This window comes from Malus domestica, chromosome 13, assembly GCF_042453785.1.
Source record: "Malus domestica chromosome 13, GDT2T_hap1".
NCBI lineage: Eukaryota > Viridiplantae > Streptophyta > Magnoliopsida > Rosales > Rosaceae > Malus > Malus domestica.
In genome coordinates this window covers 22,125,857-22,145,434 of record NC_091673.1, presented here as the reverse complement: position 1 = coordinate 22,145,434, position 19,578 = coordinate 22,125,857, and positions in this window count along the sequence as shown.

The window sequence follows — 19,578 nt, the reverse complement described above, 5'->3', positions numbered from 1 at the left end:
ATTATTGTAGATCTTATTATTAGTCAAGCGGAAACTATAAAATTAGAAAATAATAAGTATAATCATTTGTTGAATCAGTTGTTAGAGCATTTTCAGAAAAATTCCATAAAACAATTAGACAAAATTTAAATTATATTACATCTCAGTTAGAAGATAATAATAAAAATATTCAAATGTTTCCTAGCAAAAGAGAGATAAAAGAGCTTATTGACCTCATAGATAGTAAGCCTAAGCAAGTAGAACTTAGATCATTAGAAATAGTTGAGTAGTTAAAATTAGAAGTTCAAAAAGAGTTGAGTATACAAGTAGATAAGTTGCATAATAAAATAGATAGATTATTAGTTTAATGACCAATTCTAGAACCAGCAGAAAATATATCCAAGCTTTGAAAGATATTAGTAAGTTAGATAAAGAATTAGTAGGTTTAATAGATTTTTCAACACAAGTAGCTAGTAGTAATATTCCCATTAGGCAAAATAATTTAATTATTCAATTAGTTTTAAGTTTGGCTGAAAAATTAGATCAAGTTGAAGAACAAATAGCATAAATAAACTAAGTTTTACATAACGCATCTTCATTACTTCCACTATCTTTGTTAGAAAAATTAGAAAATTTAACTTTAAGTACTAATAATCATATAGAAAATGGAACTCCTTAGGAGAAAAGGAAAAGTAATAGTTAGAGCCGAAGATATTTACCCAAATGAAGAGGAAGCATAAGAATTTATTAGAAGATGATTTGAGAAAACACAGAAAAATAAATATAATTTGTACCAATTAGGTTTATTTGAAAATAGAAGTAGAATTGTAAGTAGCATCAGTCAACACAAAGTTAGTTACATTGATAAAGAAGGTACACTTAATTTACTTAGTAAAGAAGTAGTTATCCATTTGATAAAATCACATTTCAGTCAGATTCACATAGGAACAATATTAATTGAAATAGCAGGATTAACCAGAGCACAAGTATGCACAAAAACTTTAGTATACATATATGATGATAGATGAGATAATCACCATCAAGCAGCAATAGCAACAGCTGAAGTAGACTTAAGTTCAAACTTAGCAGTTATAGGATGTATTCCAAATTATGTTATGACAATAAACGAATTTAGTAAATATATTAAAGTGAGCATAAGAACAAAAAATTATAATATGAAAGGTGTTGATGCACAAAACCGGAGTTCTCGGAACAACATAAATCCGACCGTGAATTTGCATGAAATGTAAATAACATAAGATGTATCGTGGTTCATCCCAAGGTTTGGGCCACGTCCACACTGATTATGTATTTATCTGAGAGGTGAGGAAGAGAACCTCTGAATATGAGAAAGGATTTGAGAGGGGAGTGATGGCCTGAGAGTTGGCCTCTGAGGGTGAGAATGAGCCTCTTCCAATTGTGAGGATGAGGGGTCCTTTTATAGAATAAGGACTCATCACTTATTACATATTTGCCCCTTTCTTTATTGCATAATTACATTTAGGTCCCCCGAGTATTTATACGAGGCCCTAAATATGGTATAAACAAAAGGAGAGTATAAAAATTTGTGTATTAGCTTAATGTATATTGGAAAGTGTCTGATAAATATAATCATAAGTTTAATTTAGAATTTCAAAATTTAGTTCAAACATTTGGTAGTAATCATGTAAATATGACAAAAGCAAAACCCGTAGATAATAGCTTTTTAGAAGGAACTCAGTGGACATTACCTAATTTACAAGTAGCAAAAAATAGACAACCAGATAGAGTACAAATGTATGAAACTAGTACAGGTAAAGCAACAATTAGGTTTTGTTGATGCACAAAACTGGAGGTCTTGGAACAACGTAAATCCGACCGTGAATCTGCAAGAAATGTAAATATCACAAGATGTATCGTGGTTCACCCCAAGGTTTGGGCTACGTCCACACTGATATGTATTTATCTAAGGGAGAGAGAGCTCTGAGAGTGAGAGCTTTGAGAGGGGTGAGAAGACCTAGGAATTGGCCTCCTCTAATTGTAAGGGTGAGGGGTCCTTTTATAGAATAAGGACTCCTCACTTATTACATATTTGCCCATTCCTTTATCACATAATTACATTTAAGTCCCCCTAGTATTTGTACAAGATCTAAATACGAGGCCCTAAATATGGTATAAACAGTAGTCCCCTAAGTCTTCAGTCAAAAGAGTCTTTTGGCTTGAGACTTGAAATTCAGTCCATGTGTGGGCCGAAGTAACTAGATGTCGTCTTGAACTGGTACTTGATACGAGGTGGTACTCAAAGTGAAATGATGCTCAACTATAAGTAGCACATGTTGCGAGGTTGCTCAGCTTGTGGCTTATGTTGCCTTGGTTGGCTCGTCTTGTGGCGCTTGAAGATGAGGGGGTCCCTTTTATAGAATAAGGGCTCGCTCCTTAATACATAAATGATGGGCTAGAGTTGATGCTCGCGGCGAGGCGGTTGCTCAGTAGGCGGCGATGCTCTCTAATGGTGGTGAGAGAGTCCCTTTTATAGAATAAGGGTTCGCTCCTCAATACATAAGTGATGGGTTAGGAATGATACTTGCGGCGAGGCGGTTGCTCTCTAATGAAGGTGAGGGAGTCCCTTTTATAGAATAAGGGCTCGCTCCTCAATACATAAGTAATGGGTTAGGAGTGATGTTCACGGCGAGGCGGTTACTTAGCTGGCGGCGTTGCTCTCCAATGAAGGTGAGGGAGTCCCTTTTATAAAATAAGGGCTCGCTCCTTAGTACATGAATAATGGGTGCTCTCTAATGAAAGTGAATGAGTCACTTTTATAGAATAAGGGCTCGCTCCTTAATACATAAATAATGGGCTAAGTCCCCCAAGTATTTTTCATACGGCCCAGTTGAGGCCCAATATATGGTACATAATGTAGTCCCCTAAGTTTTCGGTCAATAGAGTCTGTTGGCTGGAGACTTCAAATTGAATCCATGTATGGGCCGAAGTGGCGGTTGTTCGGAGGCGATATTTGTATACCCTGCACTGAAGCTTGGTAGGTGAAGCTTTGCAAGTGAAGCTTTAAAGCTAGAGCTCTGTAAATGAAGCTTTCGAAGCTGGAGCTTTTGTAAATGAAGCTTTTGAAGCTAGAGCTCTATAAATGAAGCTTTTGAAGCTAGAGCTCTGTAAATGAAGCTTTTTGAAGCTGATTGACATGAGTGATGCTCATGAATGTTTATGTTGACTGACATGAGTGATGCTCATGGATGTTGTCATGAGTGATGCTCATGAATGTTAACATGAGTGATGCTCATGAATGTTGACATGAATGATGCTCATGAATGTTTATGTATGATTATCATGAGTGATGCTCATGAATGTTTATGTATGAATGACATGAGTAATGCTCATGTATAATTTGGAGTACTGGACGTACTTTTCATCACCTGGTTGGTGGCATGAAGGAGAGTACGGGTTGTACATTTCATCACCTGGTTGGTGGCATGAATGGCTAATTGCCAAATGATATTAGAGTACGGGTCGTACATTTCATCACCTGGTTGGTGGTAATAGCAGCAGGTTGCCGAATAATTTTGGAGTATTGAGCGTACTTTTGATCACCTGGTTGGTGGTAATAGCGGCAGGTTATCGAATAATTGTGGAGTATTGGGCGTACTTTTGATCGCCTGGTTGGAGCTATTTTGGGCTTATGGGCCTTCACCCTCTACACAACATTCTAGCTCATTTATTTTGGGCTTTGCCGTTTTTTTTTTTTTTTACCCTCTGATGGGGTTTATACATATGTCTCTAAAAGATAAGAAAAATAAATTACATCATACAAAAACCAGAAAAGTAAATCACATCATTCCGGTGGGGTGTTTATTCATTGCTTTTGCTTTCTCTTTTCTTTTCTGCTTTTGTTTCTTTTCCTGTAGCTTTACTGGTGGTCTCCCTTTTCTTTTTTTTCTTTTCTTTTGCGTTGTACAAGGGCATTTCTTTTTGTTGGACAAGACCGAATCTTGAAGCTTTTTCTGGAGGGACGAAGTGTTGGAATCCTTCTTTTCGGATTTGGACTCCAGTTTCTTGGTTGTTTATTTCTTCCATCCTTGTTTTTCTTTCTTTGGCTGGCAGATGGCAGACAGTCATCATATCATCAATAATAAAGAAAAAGAAAAAGGAAAAAAAAAACTTATCTTCTGCCTTCACATATTTCAAGGGATTTTTTAATACAAAACAAAATGGGGCAGGTTTGGAAAAGCTGGAGGGTTTAATGTTGAAATCCAGTTCGAATCTCTGAACCCCTCTTCAGCGGCGATAGCGCCTTGGGTAGCCTCAAGCTCCCAGATCTCGGAACCATCAGCGGCTCCGGCTGCACCACGTGGTGACCTGCTTTCTCTCAATTTTACAAGTTTGCTCCTTACCCAAAACTCAGCTAGTGCCAACCCCCAAGTCCATCAGCTTTCTTGACCACGCCTTGAAGACCCACCAAAATAGACTTGGGTTCTATTGTTTCCAGCGACAATAACCTTTGTGTGCCTGGGAAAAACTGAAAGTTCCTCATCCCCACTTTCTTCGCGAAAAGGCGATAGAATTTGAGAACCACAGAGCTCTGCCTCCAGCATTCTTCCCACTCCAACTTTGATCCTTTCTTTATGAATGTGAGTAATTCTTAAGCTCTGACACAAAATCTTTAGGGAAATCTCTTGTAATGATAGAAGAGGAGGTAAAAGTATGGGACTGAGAAGAAGAGCACGAGCTTCAGAATTAGGCCTAACTTTGGTGGTGCAATCGACGGCTCTGCTAATGTGGGTTCTTGGGGTTTTGGTTGTGCGGCGGTCTCATCGGGTCGAGAACGTATTTTAAATCCTACATCCCAAGCTCATCCTTACCAATTTTCTCTGGCACCAAAATGCGTTAGTGGCTTCGAAGATCTGACCTCGTCGGGTCGAGTGAGGCTGTTGAAGCCGGAGAAGACGTTGGGAAGAATTGAGCTCTGTAACGCGCTTAACGGTGCACAGAGCACCGGTGTTGACGTATCTGCGGCAGAGTATCACCCGGCTTCCAGAGATCCTAACAGAGTGAAGTATCAGGTGGTAGGGCCCACGCGCTGCGGGTTCGGGGATTAATAAAATGTAGGCTCTGTCAAGGCACGGCGACAGGGAGCCCTGTATGATCTCACGAGTAGAGATTTGCAATGATGAGTCCACTTTTCTTTTAAGCTCTGAGAGATTTGCTTCCACATCTTCTCTTTTTATGAACCTCACAGAAACAGGTGAGAATTGGAACTTGATGAACTGGGTTAATTTCAATGGTGATGCGGAATGAGCGTAGATTTTGATCCCAAGTTTCTACAGATTCACGGCGGAGGTGAAAAAAATGAAAGAGAGCCGACATAACTTTTCATATCGTTTCCCACAAACGGCGCCAAAATGTTGATGCACAAAACCGGAGATCTTAGAACAACGTAAATCCGACCGTGAATCTGCAAGAAATGTAAATAACAAAAGATGTATCGTGGTTCACCCCTAGGTTTGGGCTACGTCCACACTGATATGTATTTATCTGAGGGAGAGAGGGCTCTGAGAGTTAGAGCTTTGAGAGGGGTGAGAAGGCCTAGGAATTGGCCTCATCCAATTGTGAGGGTGATGGGTCCTTTTATAGAATAAGGACTCCTCACTTTTTACATATTTGACAATTTCTTTATCACATAATTATATTTAAGTCCCCCGAGTATTTGTACGAGATCTAAATACGAGGCCCTAAATATGGTATAAACAGTAGTCCCCCAAGTCTTCAGTCAAGATAGTCTTTTGGCTGGAGACTTGAAATTCAGTCCATGTGTGGGTCGAAGTAACTAGATGTCATCTTGAACTGGTACTTGATGCGAGGTGGTGCTCAAAGTGAAATGATGCTCAACTATAAGTAGCACATGTTGCAAGGCTGTTCGGCTTGTGGCTTATGTTCCCTTGGTTGTCTCGGCTTGTGGCGCTTGAAGATGAGGGGGTCCCTTTTATAGAATAAGGGCTCGCTCCTCAATACATAAATGATGGGCTAGAGTTGATGCTCACGGCGAGTCGGTTGCTCAGTAGGCGGCGATGCTCTCTAATGGTGGTGAGGGAGTCCTTTTTATAGAATAAGGGTTCGCTCCTCAATACATAAGTGATGGGTATGAACGAGCCCTTTCCGGAGCCTTCTCACCCTCACAATTAGAAAAGGCCATTTCCGAAGCCTTCTCACCCCTCTCACATTTCCTCTCATGACAGAGGTTATCTCCCTCACCTCTCAGATAAATACATATTCAGTGTGGACGTAGCCCAAACCTTGAGGTGAATCACGATACATTTTGTGTTATTTACATTTCATGCAGATTCACGGTCGGATTTACGTTGTACCAAGACCTCCGGTTTTGTGCATCAACATTTGGCGCCGTCTGTGGGAATCGACACAAAAAATCATGTCGGTTCTCTTTCATTTTTTTCCAACAACCGTGGATCTGTAAATGTTGATGCACAAAACCAGAGGTCTTGGTACAATGTAAATCCAACCGTGAATTTGCATGAAATGTAAATAACACAAGATGTATCGTGGTTCACCCCAAGGTTTAGGCTACGTCCACACTGAATATGTATTTAACTAAGAGGTGAGGGAGAGAACCTCTATCATGAAATGAGATGTGAGAGGGGTGAGAAGGCTCTGGAAATGGTCTTCTCTAATTGTGAGGGTGAGGGGTCCTTTTATAGAATAAGGACTCCTCACTTATTACATATTTGCCTCTTCCTTTATCACATAATTACATTTAAGTCCCCCGAGTATTTGTACGAGATCTAAATACGAGGCCCTAAATATGGTATAAACAGTAATCCCCCAAGTCTTCAGTCAAGAGAGTCTTTTGGCTGGAGACTTGAAATTCAGTCCATGTGTGGGTCGAAGTAACTAGATGTCGTCTTGAACTGATGTTCGATATGAGGCGGTGCTCAATCTGAAATGATGCTCAACTAAAAGTAACACATGCTGTGAGGCTACTCAGCTCGTGGTTTATGTTGCATTGGTTGGCTCGGCTTGTGGCGTTGAAGGTGAAGGGGTCCTTTTTATAGAATAAGGGCTCGCTCCTCAATACATAAATGATGGGCTGGAGTTGATGCTCGCGGCGAGGCGGTTGCTCAGTAGGTGGCGATGCTCTCTAATAGTGGTGAGGAAGTCCCTTTTATAGAATAAGGGCTCGCTCCTCAATACATAAGTGATGGGTTTGGAGTGATGCTCGCGGCGATGCGATTGCTCAGCTGGCGGCGTTGCTCTCTAATGAAGGTGAGGGAGTCTCTTTTATAAAATAAGGGCTCGCTCCTCAGTACATTAATAATGGGTGCTCTGTAATGAAAGTGAGGGAGTCCCTTTTATAGAATAAGAGCTCGCTCCTTAATACATAAATAATGGGCTAAGTCCCCCAAGTATTTTTCATGAGGCCTAGTTGAGGCCCAATATATGGTACATAATGTAGTCCCCCAAGTCTTCGGTCAATAGAGTTTGTTGGCTGGAGACTTTAAATTGAATCCATGTATGGGCCGAAGTGGCAGTTGTTCGGAGGCGGTATTTGTATACCCTGCACTGAAGCTTTGTAGGTGAAGCTTTGCAAGTGAAGCTTTGAAGCTAAAGCTCTGTAAATGACGCTTTTGAGGCTAGAGCTCTGTAAATGAAGTTTTTAAAGCTGATTGACATGAGTGTTTATGTTGATTGACATGAGTGATGATTATGGATGTTGTCATGAGTGATGCTCATGAATGTTAACATGAGTGATGCTCATGAATGTTGACATGAATGATGGTCATGAATGTTTATGTATGATTGTCATGAGTGATGCTCATGAATGTTTATGTATGAATGACATGAGTAATGCTCATGTATAATTTGGAGTACTGAGCATACTTTTGATCACCTGGTTGGTGGCATGAATGGCTAGTTGCCAAATGATATTAGAGTACGGGTTGTACATTTTACCACCTGGTTGGTGGCAATAGCGGTAGGCAAGGTATTAAATATCGATGATATCGGAAATATCGGTAGTCCAAAAACACGGAAATATCGATGGAAATATCGGGATATTATCGATATCGATAAAAATAATATGGAAACCACGGAAATTGTAAGAAAAACTTGGAAATTTTTATTGAAACTTTGCAGGATGTTTATTTAGTCAATTATCTATTAGTTTATCACAAAAAATTGGAAGGAAATGCATTGCATGATGGATTTAATTGATTTAAGTTGATTATATAGCGAGCTGGCAAACATTGTGAGTGTAGAATATATGTAGTAATCAAGGAAGAAAAAATCGATAATATCGGCGATATTTCGCCGATATTATCGTTTTTTTTTAGTTCCGAAATTTTTTTAACTATCCAAATAATTTTCATCAAAATATCGCGATATTATCGATAATATCGCGATATTTTTAAAATTATCGATAATATCGTAATATAATATTAAAAAATACTTTAAAATGTTGAGATATCTCAACACATACTAAACTTGATCAAAGCCCAAAGGCCAACCAAACCATGCTTTACTCAGCATGTGAATGTGCCTTTTATAGGCGTTCTTGGCTTGCTCACTGCCCTCGCTGGGCGATGTGGGACTCAACCAAGGAAGAAAATAGGAATTTCGGCTGAAAATCCACACCCACTTTAAACGACCATAACTTTGTCAAAACTCAACAAAATCAAGCAAGACAAAAACGAAAGTTGTAGCCCTCGAAGATACGAAGAGAATGGTATCTCACACTATGTCTGAATTGTCGTGGTTTGGCCGGAAAATTCCTCGAAAGTCACTGAGGTCGCCAGAAACTGGGTAAGATTCAAATGAGTATAACTTTTTCAATACTCAACGAAATTGAGTGAAACAAAAAGGAAAGTTGTACTACTCAACAAGACGAAAAGATTGATACCTTGCATCCCGGCCAACTCACCATGGTTTGGCCGAAAATTTCCTCGAAAGCCACTGAGGTCGCCGGAAACTGGGTAAGATTCAAATGAGTATAACTTTTTCAATACGCAACGAAATTGAGTGAAACAAAAAGGAAAGTTGTAGCCCTAGAAGAGACGAAGAGAATGGTACCTCACACGACGTCTGAATCATTGTGGGTTGGCCGGAAATTGCCTCGAAAGCCACTGAGGTCGCCGGAAACTGGGTAAGATTCAAATGAGTATAACTTTTTCAATACTCAACGAAATTGAGTGAAACAAAAAGGAAAGTTGTACTACTCGACGAGACGAAGAGATTGATGCCTTACACGCCGGCCAACTCGACGTGGTTTGGCCGGAAAACCAAAACGTTTTGTCTCAAGGGCTGGTACATGTGAACTTGTGACTCCAACTAGGTAAGAGCCAGATCTAATTTGGGGCCTTCTATCCTATATTTGTGGACAACCATCAAATGCTAAAGATTAAACAAACATAATATGTTCTACTGCTTAGCAAAAAAAGCTACAAACCCTTTGCTTATCAACAAAAAAAGATAAGTCCTTGCACTAGATATACTTTCAAATTACATTGAGTAGCAACTTGATATATGTATTCGGACGAATTATAAAACAATTGACACACTCCTGACTTCCAAAATTCAATTCTTTTACTTTATATAAACTTGAAAAAACATAATCGGCATCCAAATTAAAGTTTAGTCTTATTCAATGTATTGATTTTCAATCGTTAATTGATATACTATAATTTGGAACTTCAACGCCTAAATGCATGCTTATCTGTAAGAAATTTAAAGTGTCAAATTCGGTACATTATTCTTCATCATTTTATTCACTTCCCTTTCCTTTTTTTTTAATATCCTAAATAAAACCTCCAAATATTGTACTAATTCATTATATATAAATGATTATGGTGTGTTTAGACTTCTTTCATTAATTACTACATATTTTCTACACTCACAATGTTTGTCAGCTCGTTATATAATCAACTTGATAATGTTAAATCCATCATGCAATGCATTTATTTCCAATTTTTTGTGATAAACTAATAGATAATTGACTAAATAAACATCCTACAAAGTTTCAATAAAAATTTCCAAGTTTTTCTTATAATTTCCGTGGTTTCCATGTAATTTTTATCGATATCGATATTTTACCGATATTTCCATCGATATTTCCGTGTTTTCGGACTACCGATATTTCCGATATTACCGATATTTTCTTCCTTGGTAGTAATTAAAGAAAGAAGTTTAAACACACCATAATCATTTATATATAATGAATTAGTACAATATTTTACACTTTATACATTGCATGGTAAGATACATGAGTGACTTAGTACCACATAGAGTTCCTATGAGGTTCAAATTTTTCACTATCTTCATCATCTCTATGTGTAGAGTGAGTGTATTATGAAGAGTAGTCATCAAATGATAAATCCCCAAAATAGTTTTGCATGTAATTGTTAACATGCCACCCATATGGATCCGAGATTGGTTGACGTTGTCCATAAGCAAAATCATTTGAAGAGTCTCGGATTGTTTCCATGAGTCGCTCGATTCCATCCCAACATGAATGGGATATGAATGGTAAGGAAATGATTGGTTATGAGTATAACCATAGTTACTACTTCCCACTCCAACAGAGTCCGAAGTTATAGATAACGAGTCATATTCTTGACTTGACAAAATCCCCTTGCCTCTTTCTCTATGAGTATAGTCCTTCCCTATGGCACTAATTCCTGGTCCTACCTGCCTACTGCCATGGTCCTCATCCTGTGTTGCATGCGTGAAGTTTGCCTCACCAGTGAAGGGGCTCATAAATCCGGGAGGTGGTCCAACATAGTTTCTATATTCACCACCACTACCTTCTGCTCCTCCATATCTTCATCATTCCCACCTCCGGTGGTAGTTGAGTCTCCTGATCTTGTACTAGAGCTATCATTAGTATCAGCACGATGTTGTGGTTGTGTAGGATTGGAAGAAGGTGGAATTTCAGTGTTTCTTAGTCTTGGGCGCAATAGTTCTTCCAAAGAGTCAGCGCTGCTAGATCCCACATTCTCCTCTAATACTCTTTCTACATTTATCCCTTCATTACGTGCTTCTTCAGCAACTCTAGGAGCTGGGTTGCCTTTATCATCATCTAAATGAAGAGGTCTAATCCATTGATAAAGTTGGTTACCCTCTGTATCATCATCTTTAGCAACAATATCAAACACATCTAGTGGGTCACCACAGTCGACATGATCTATTTCTGCTTCCTTATCTCAAATTTGAAGCTTCATTTTGTAGTAGCAATAAACTAGTTTTTTCAACCTACTATGAGCCAACCTATTTCTTTGCTTTATGTGTATGAGTGCAAATGTGCTCCAATTTCTTTCACAAGCAGATAAGGAAGTTGTTTATGATAATACTTTGATTGCTAACTTTCTCACTGTTGGTGCATCAGTCCAATACATGATCCACCATTCAGCTACAATGAAAAACAATGTTGATAAGCCTAATAACTCCAACAAATTCTATTATAAACTGATAGTGAAATATGTTTACACTCACTAGGAGACATTTTTGTTCGAGCAACAACTGATGTTGGTTCTCCAAATTTTCTTCTTGCATCTTTAAACCATGTTAGCTGAATTCAATAAATCGTGTTAGTTTAATCCAACAATAGTTTAATCCAACAAAGTAATTATTATAATTTAAGTAATTATGTACCTCATTTCCAAATTGGCCAACTGCTGGTGATGCAGGGTCTAATTTAGAGTATACATTATGTACAGTACGTATAAGGGTACCATCATCTCCAACACCGGGTCTGTATTGGTATCGAGGATTCAAATAATATGTTGTTCAAAGAAACACATACTCTAATAAGAGAAATAATACTTATGCAACTAAAGAAATGAATTGCAAATTATGACATAATTTATACCTACTGCATGCAAATAGTGATATAATGTTTTATACCATCGGTCTTCAATTATCTTTATGACCCACCTTGCACCATGTTTTCTTTCCAATTCATCCTTCATTACACACATCAACTCATATATTGCCCCCATAGTAGGATACACTTCTGTGTCAACGATCCATAAAACTTTGTAAAGAGGTTCAAACACTTGGCACACATGTTTTGATTGAGTCCAAAAAGCATGATCAAGCACTATACTTTCCACCATACGACCTGCATTTGAGCGGCTCAAATTGTGGTTGGCCCAATCGTCACTAGTGAATAGTTGCTTCAACCCTGCTTTCTTCTTAAGTAGGCTGTCTAATGCAATATAGTTTGTGGCGAATCGAGTGGTAGCTGGACGAATAATTTCTCCTTTGCAAAATTCACGCATTTTTGCCAACAACCAACCGTGATTGTAAATATAATTTGTGATCGTTCTAGCTTTTTTTTACCACAGTAGCAACATTCTCTCTTTTCCCCATTGCCTCAAACATGAGATTAATACAATGTGCTGCACATGATGTCCAAAACACACTATGATGCTTCATTAACTTTTTTCCAGCTTTGACAAATGCAGAACCGTTGTCGGTCACGACTTGGACAACATTATGCTCTCCCACCTCCATGATTACATCTCTTAATAATTTGTAAATATACTTGTAGTTCTTTATATGGTCTGAAGTATCAACAGACTTCAAAAAAATTGTCTTTCCCTTGGAGTATACCATGAAGTTTATGATAGACAATCTGGTTGGGCCAGTCCATCCGTCACACATGATTGTGCAACCATTAGTTTCCCACTTTGACCTCAACTTGTTAACATACTCGCAAATGTCTTTATACTCCATATCCAAATATTTGTTTCTTACCTCATAGGGAGTGGGAGGTTGTACTCCAACACCGGCCTGTTGACATCCCATTACCATATTTTTGAAATGATGTGATGATGCCTTCTCAGCAGGGACATTTTCATAGATAAAGAACTTGCTAATTAGACGCCCCATTCCCTCCTTCACATTACCTCCAGTGAAATAACTCCAAACACTCTTTTGACGTGCTTTGGATGACTTATATAAGCTTGAGGCTATTGGTGGTGTTGGTTGTGATTCTCTAACATTGTCTTCCCGTCTCATTTGTGCACCACCACTTGTCCCGGAACCTTGTGCTTTATTAGGAATTTTATGAAAGTGTTCTCTTTCCCATGCTGACTATTTAGAGGCACGTAATGCTTGTTTCAAACTGCATCGTTCTTCAGGTCCCATGTCATCATCACATTCGTCCTCATCGTCATCATCATCACTGTCAACCGCTTGGCCAATGACTTCTCCTCGTAGCCCAGCTCAAATATTTTCCATTCCATGTGTTATCTTTTCCTTATGCTGTTTTTTATTTTTTAATAATGTGGTGATGAATGCCTTCACTTCTGGGGGACATTATCGCATCGTTGGACATTTTTTGCTGGATCTAATCCACTAAGATGGTATTTAAGTAGTGTCACTCTGCCACTCTTCATTACCCGATCACAATATTTGCAAATTGTGCCATGTTTGTTTTCGTCTATTGGGTCTCCATGTTCCCAAGTTGGATCACGTTTAGTAACTCCATTGGACATCTTAAATGTACCTATATTTATTTTTCATGAAAATTAGACAATTTTTTTTTGGCCAAAAAATATAGTAGTGATGATGGTTATATAAGAGAACCTAAGTAATAAAGTTATTATACAAAAGAATTAAATACGAAGTAAAGAAAATGCTTGTAAAAATTTAAGTAATTATAAAAATAATATGGAATAATAAAACCTAATATTAATGAATAATAATCCAATTTGATAAAAAAATAATCCTAATATTTAACATAGTAATGATTCTAATGAATAATAATCCAATTTGATAATAATCCAATTTAATAATAATCCAATTTGATAATAAAAAAACCTAATATTAATGAATAATAATCCAATTTGATAATAAAACCTAATATTAATAAAATAATAAATAACATTAAACATATTAAAATTATCCTAGGGAATAATTATACAACATTACTCAATTACTTAAAAAAATTAACATGTAATTGTTAACATTACTTAATTACTTAAAAAAATTAACATGCAAGTATAAATTACTTAAAAAAATTAACATACGATTCCACACAAATTTTTTTGTTGTTGTATAAATTACAATAATATAAGTATAAGTTTGTAAACTTACCTTAAATATGGAACCCTTTGTGTTGAAACTCTGGAATGGCTCTGAAAGGGGTAAGGGAAGAAGAAGAAACGAAAAGGTGTAATAGAGGTTTTAATTTTCGAAGGGTCAAAAAATGTGTGATGATCTGATACTCCACCTCTGAGAATGTGAAAGAATATCACAGTGGCATACGGTTTTGAATGAAACCACCATTCATGGTTTGAAATTGTACAAGTTATAATTGTAAAAGTTGTCTGGGTTTTGAATTATTTAGATTATTTTCAATGAAATCACCACTATTTTTGTCCAGGGTCTGAAATTATCAAAAGTAATTGTAAAAGTTGTCAGCAAGTTCCTGACTCCTGATAGGAACCACACACACACACACACATAGAGACACGCCACCATACACGCACACAACACACGCACACAAACATCACACACGCAGACACACAGAGACCTTAATGTCTCTCTCTCTCTCTCGATCCTTCTCTCTTCTCTCCCTTCTCCATTCTCCCACATACACACACAGAGATCTCTCGATCCCTCTTCTCCCTTCTCCCACACACATGCACAGAAACCTCAGTCTCTCGATCCTTCTCCCACATGGCCTTCTGCTCCTCCCTCGCCTTCCTCCTTATCCGCGTCTTCCGCCTTGTCGGCGCCGTCTCTCTCTTGAAACTCTCATCTCTCTCCTTTCTCTCTGCATTGAGATCCACATACACACATGCACACCATCGCACCTGCTTTAGGAAGACACCCACCTCGTCTTTCTCCCTCTCCTTCTCGTCTCTGTAACTCAGCGAACGCAGGAACCTTCCGGCGAGTTTCTTGAATTCCTCCGGTTAGGTAAGCTTCGGGTTTACCTCTTTCTGTTCTAGATCGAAGCTTAGATGTGAAATTGAAGTTCTATCTCATGTTTTTGCAAGGTTTTTGGGATGAAATTGGCTCGGGAATAGGCACACCCATCTTCGGCGAGGCCGTGGGTGTCGACGAACTTTTCGAACACCTCCGACCGTTTCACGGAAAATGGAAGTTATAAAAGCATTCCTCTCGTCTTCTATTTCATTTTGATACCTAGATCGGAGTCTAGGGTGCTCTTTTACAGTTGGCCGGAGCTGTAGAAGCTCTGACGTTCTTCTCTGATTTGCACAGATCCAAAATTTCGTGATATTATCGATAATATCGCGATATTTTGACGAAAACTAATTGGATAAAAACTAAAATATCGGTAACACGAAAAACGAATAATATCGGCGAAATATCACCGATATTATCGGCATTTAAGACCTTGGCGGCAGGTTGTCGAATAATTTTGGAGTACTGGGCGTACTTTTGATGACCTGGTTGGTGGTAATAGCGGTGGGTTGCTGAATAATTGTGGAGTACTGGGCGTACTTTTGATGACCTGGTTGGTGCTTTTTTAGGCTTATGGGCCTTCGCTCTCCACACAAAATTCCAGCCCATTTATTTTGGGCTTTGCAGTTTTTTTTTTAACTACCCTCTGATAGGGTTTATACATATTACCCTCTGATGGGGTTTATACAGATGTCTCCGAAAGATAAGAAAAATAAATTACATCATTAAAAAATACTACTACATAAGGTGGGTATGGCAGATGGCTGTAGAAGCTTTTGCTTTTACTTTTTCTTTTCCTTTCTACTTTTCCTTTTCTTCTTTTCTGCATGGTCCACGAGTCCCCCGCAATTATCTCTGGTCCTCCGCCTTTTTCTTTTTCTTACTTTTGCTTTTTTCTTTTTCCAATGCGCCTCTGATTTCTTGAGTATGGGGGCCTGGCTTGAGCACGTTCTCACCACATTCGAGACGTAGCAGATAATCCCTCAGAATATATGCACAATGTCATATGCGACTGTCCAGAAAAGCACGAATGACGAAAGCCTACCCAGAAAGCATTTGAGTCTAATCTGGCTCCAACTATCAAAGTATGAATAAACTGTAAACCCCGTCTTGGCAATGAGTCCAACTGAAATGACGGTCATGATAAAAAAAGTAAAAAATAAATCCGGTGAGGCCAGTGAACCCTGAAATTCCAGCAGTGACACCGCCGATGATAGAAAAGCCATTGGGGTGATTATAAGTGAACTTAACGCCTGAGCTACCACCCCCAAGATGGCACTCAGCACCTTCTAGAACATGATCTTCGGGTTCGATGACGGAGTCTCCACAGACATCAACTCTGCCGTGGATTTCACCGGTCTAGGCTCCGACGCCAGAAATCACGACTGTGAAGATAACAAACCCCACCGCCACTGTCAGCTCATTCTTCGTCAACGCTTCCATGGCTCTGCTATCTCTACTATCTCTGCTCTGTCGGGTTCTCACTCCGAGACGGCTGGAGCTGTTGAGTCCAACGTCTTTCGTATGGGATGATTCAGCGAATGAGAAGAGGCTCGGGGGTAAGCTATTCCTGCAGAGCCTGAACGACCGAGTCAGTGAGCTCGAGTCATGGTTCGATCGATCAACGAAGGGAATTCGAAGAAGGTTGGGGTTCCGTCAATTTTCGGGTCGGATCCTAAGGTGGGATTCAGGTTTCGGCTGTTGTGAGCTAGTTGCTGGGGTAATATTGGTGCTGCCGCAAGAATCGTGTTGCACGACTGGAACGAAGGTAGCAACAGCAGCCTCAACAGGCCGCTAATCATCAACTTAGCTTACCTCTAACTGTAACCACCTTATGCAGAAAGTCATCAACTGAATCGAAACTTGGGAGCTTGTATAGAGATTCGGAACCTGCATCTGGGCCAAAACCCACCACTCTTTTTCGCCTGACCTCTCTCTCTCTCTTTTGTCACGCATTTAGTGAGGTTTCCCGTGACATAGAGGAAAGAGGGGAGTCATTTGATTTGCTGGGATGAGGTATCTTGTTAAAAGCGTTAAGATGTTTGTGCTCTAGGTTTGGGTTTCTACAGATCCACGGTGGTTGGAAAAAAAATGAAAGAGAACCGACATGATTTTTTGTGTCGATTCCCACAGACGGCGCCAAATGTTGATGCACAAAACCGGAGGTCTTGGTACAACGTAAATCCGACCGTGAATCTGCATGAAATGTAAATAACACAATATGTATCGTGGTTCACCCCAAGGTTTGGGCTACGTCTACACTGAATATGTATTTATCTGAGATGTGAGGGAGAGAACCTCTGTCGTGATAGGAGATGTGAGAGGGGTGAGAAGGCTCCGGAAATGGCCTTCTCTAATTGTAAGGGTGAGCGGTCATTTTATAGAATAAGGATTCCTTACTTATTACATATTTGTCCCTTCCTTTATCACATAATTACATTTAAGTCCCCAGAGTATTTGTACGAGATATAAATACGAGGCCCTAAATATGGTATAAACAGTAGTCCTCCAAGTCTTCAGTCACGAGAGTCTTTTAGCTGGAGACTTGAAATTTAGTCTATGTGTGGGCCGAAGTAACTAGATGTCGTCTTAAACTGATGTTCGATATAAGGCGGTGCTCAATCTGAAATGATGCTCAACTAGAAGTAACACATGCTACGAGGCTGCTCGGCTTGTAGCTTATGTTGCATTGGTTGGCTCGGCTTGTGTCGTTGAAGGTGAGGGGGTCCCTTTTATAGAATAAGGGCTCCCTCCTCAATACATAAATTATGGGTTGGAGTTGATGCTCGCGGCGAGCCGGTTGCTCAATAGGCGGTGATGCTCTCTAATGGTGGTGAGGGAGTCCCTTTTATAGAATAAGGGCTCGCTCCTCAATACATAAGTGATGGGTTAGGAGTGATGCTCGTGGCGAGGCGGTTGCTCAGCTAGCGGCGTTGCTCTCTAATGAAGGTGAGGGAGTCCCTTTTATAGAATAAGGGCTTGCTCCTTAATACATAAGTAATGGACTATAAGTGATGCTCGCGGCGAGGCGGTTGCTAAGCTGGCGGCATTGCTTTCTAATGAAGGTGAGGGAGTCCCTTTTATAAAATAAGGGCTCGCTCCTCAGTACATGAATAATGGGTGCTCTCTAATGAAAGTGAGGAAGTCCCTTTTATAGAATAAGGGCTCGCTCCTTAATACATAAATAATGGGCTAAGTCCCCTATGTATTTTTCATGAGGCCTAGTTGAGGCCCAATATATGGTACATAATGTAAGCACAAAACCGGAGGTCTTGGTACAACGTAAATCCAACAGTGAATCTGCATGAAATGTAAATAATACAAGATGTATCGTGGTTCACCCCAAGGTTTAGGCTCCGTCCACACTGAATATGTATTTATCTGAGAGGTGAGGGAGAGAACCTCTGTCATGAGAGGAGATGTGAGAGGGATGAGAAGGCTCCGAAAATGGCATTCTCTAATTGTGAGGGTGTGGGTCCTTTTATAGAATAAAGACTCCTCACTTATTACATATTTGCCCATTCCTTTATCACATAATTACATTTAAGTCCCCTGAGTATTTGTACGAGATCTAAATACGAGACCCTAAATATGGTATAAACAGGTTTAGTAATTACAAGTAACTAGAAAATATAGAAGAGGACGAGAGTGAGATCGAAAATGAGAGTATTCATATGGCTTTTGATAATATAGTTATTAATTTAGTTGAATATTTTTTTTATCATATTGTAGATAAACTTATAGAAGATATTGATAATTTAGATGAAGAACAATATTTAGAAAAATATAAGACATATGATTTAGGACTATATAGAATTTCATATGAAGAGATGAAAAAATTAATTTTAGAAATATGAGTAGAACATATTTTATGATCAAAAGAATATAATAATTTATTAGAATTGAAAGTAGAATATAAACCAGTAGAAGAAAGTAGTACATCAGGAGTAAAATATCCAGTATACACAAGTAGAACTGATCAACAATTTTTAAAACGAACGAATGAACAATATAATGAACAAGCAGGAGTAGATTACATAGAAGAAAGTATGATGAAACCATATTGAAAAAATAGGATTCCATGTTTAAGAGGATTAAGACAAATTAATTTAGTAGGTAATATATTAAACTTAGATAATGTACATCCACAAGATTGGGAAAGAACAATTGAGAGATGGGAAAAAGGTTGCGTACATGCAATATTAATGTTAGATTTTAGTCATTTACAAAATATATTAGATTATTTTGAGCATACTTTAGATGGTTTAGTTTTTAATTATTTCCAGTTATGGAAAGTTCAAAATCCAGAACAACATTAGGTAGCTAAAACACATTTTAATATTGATGGTTTTGTTACTTTGATTAAACAAATTTTTTTAGATCATGATAGGTTAGATGGCAGAAGCGAGCAAGAACAAATAAGAGCAATTAGAAATTTAGAACAATTACAAATTTGTGATTTACACTATATAGCTGAGTATACTACATATTTCTTTAAATATTTAGGAAGAACAGTTAGAATTAGTGATAGGAGAAAAGATTTGAAATGAATGGCAAAAGCATCAAAGAAAAATGATATTGTAATAGGACCTAGAATTCAACATGTATATGATATACTTAGACAAGAGTGTAGTCAAATAAAAGCTAATAGACAAATTAGGCAGT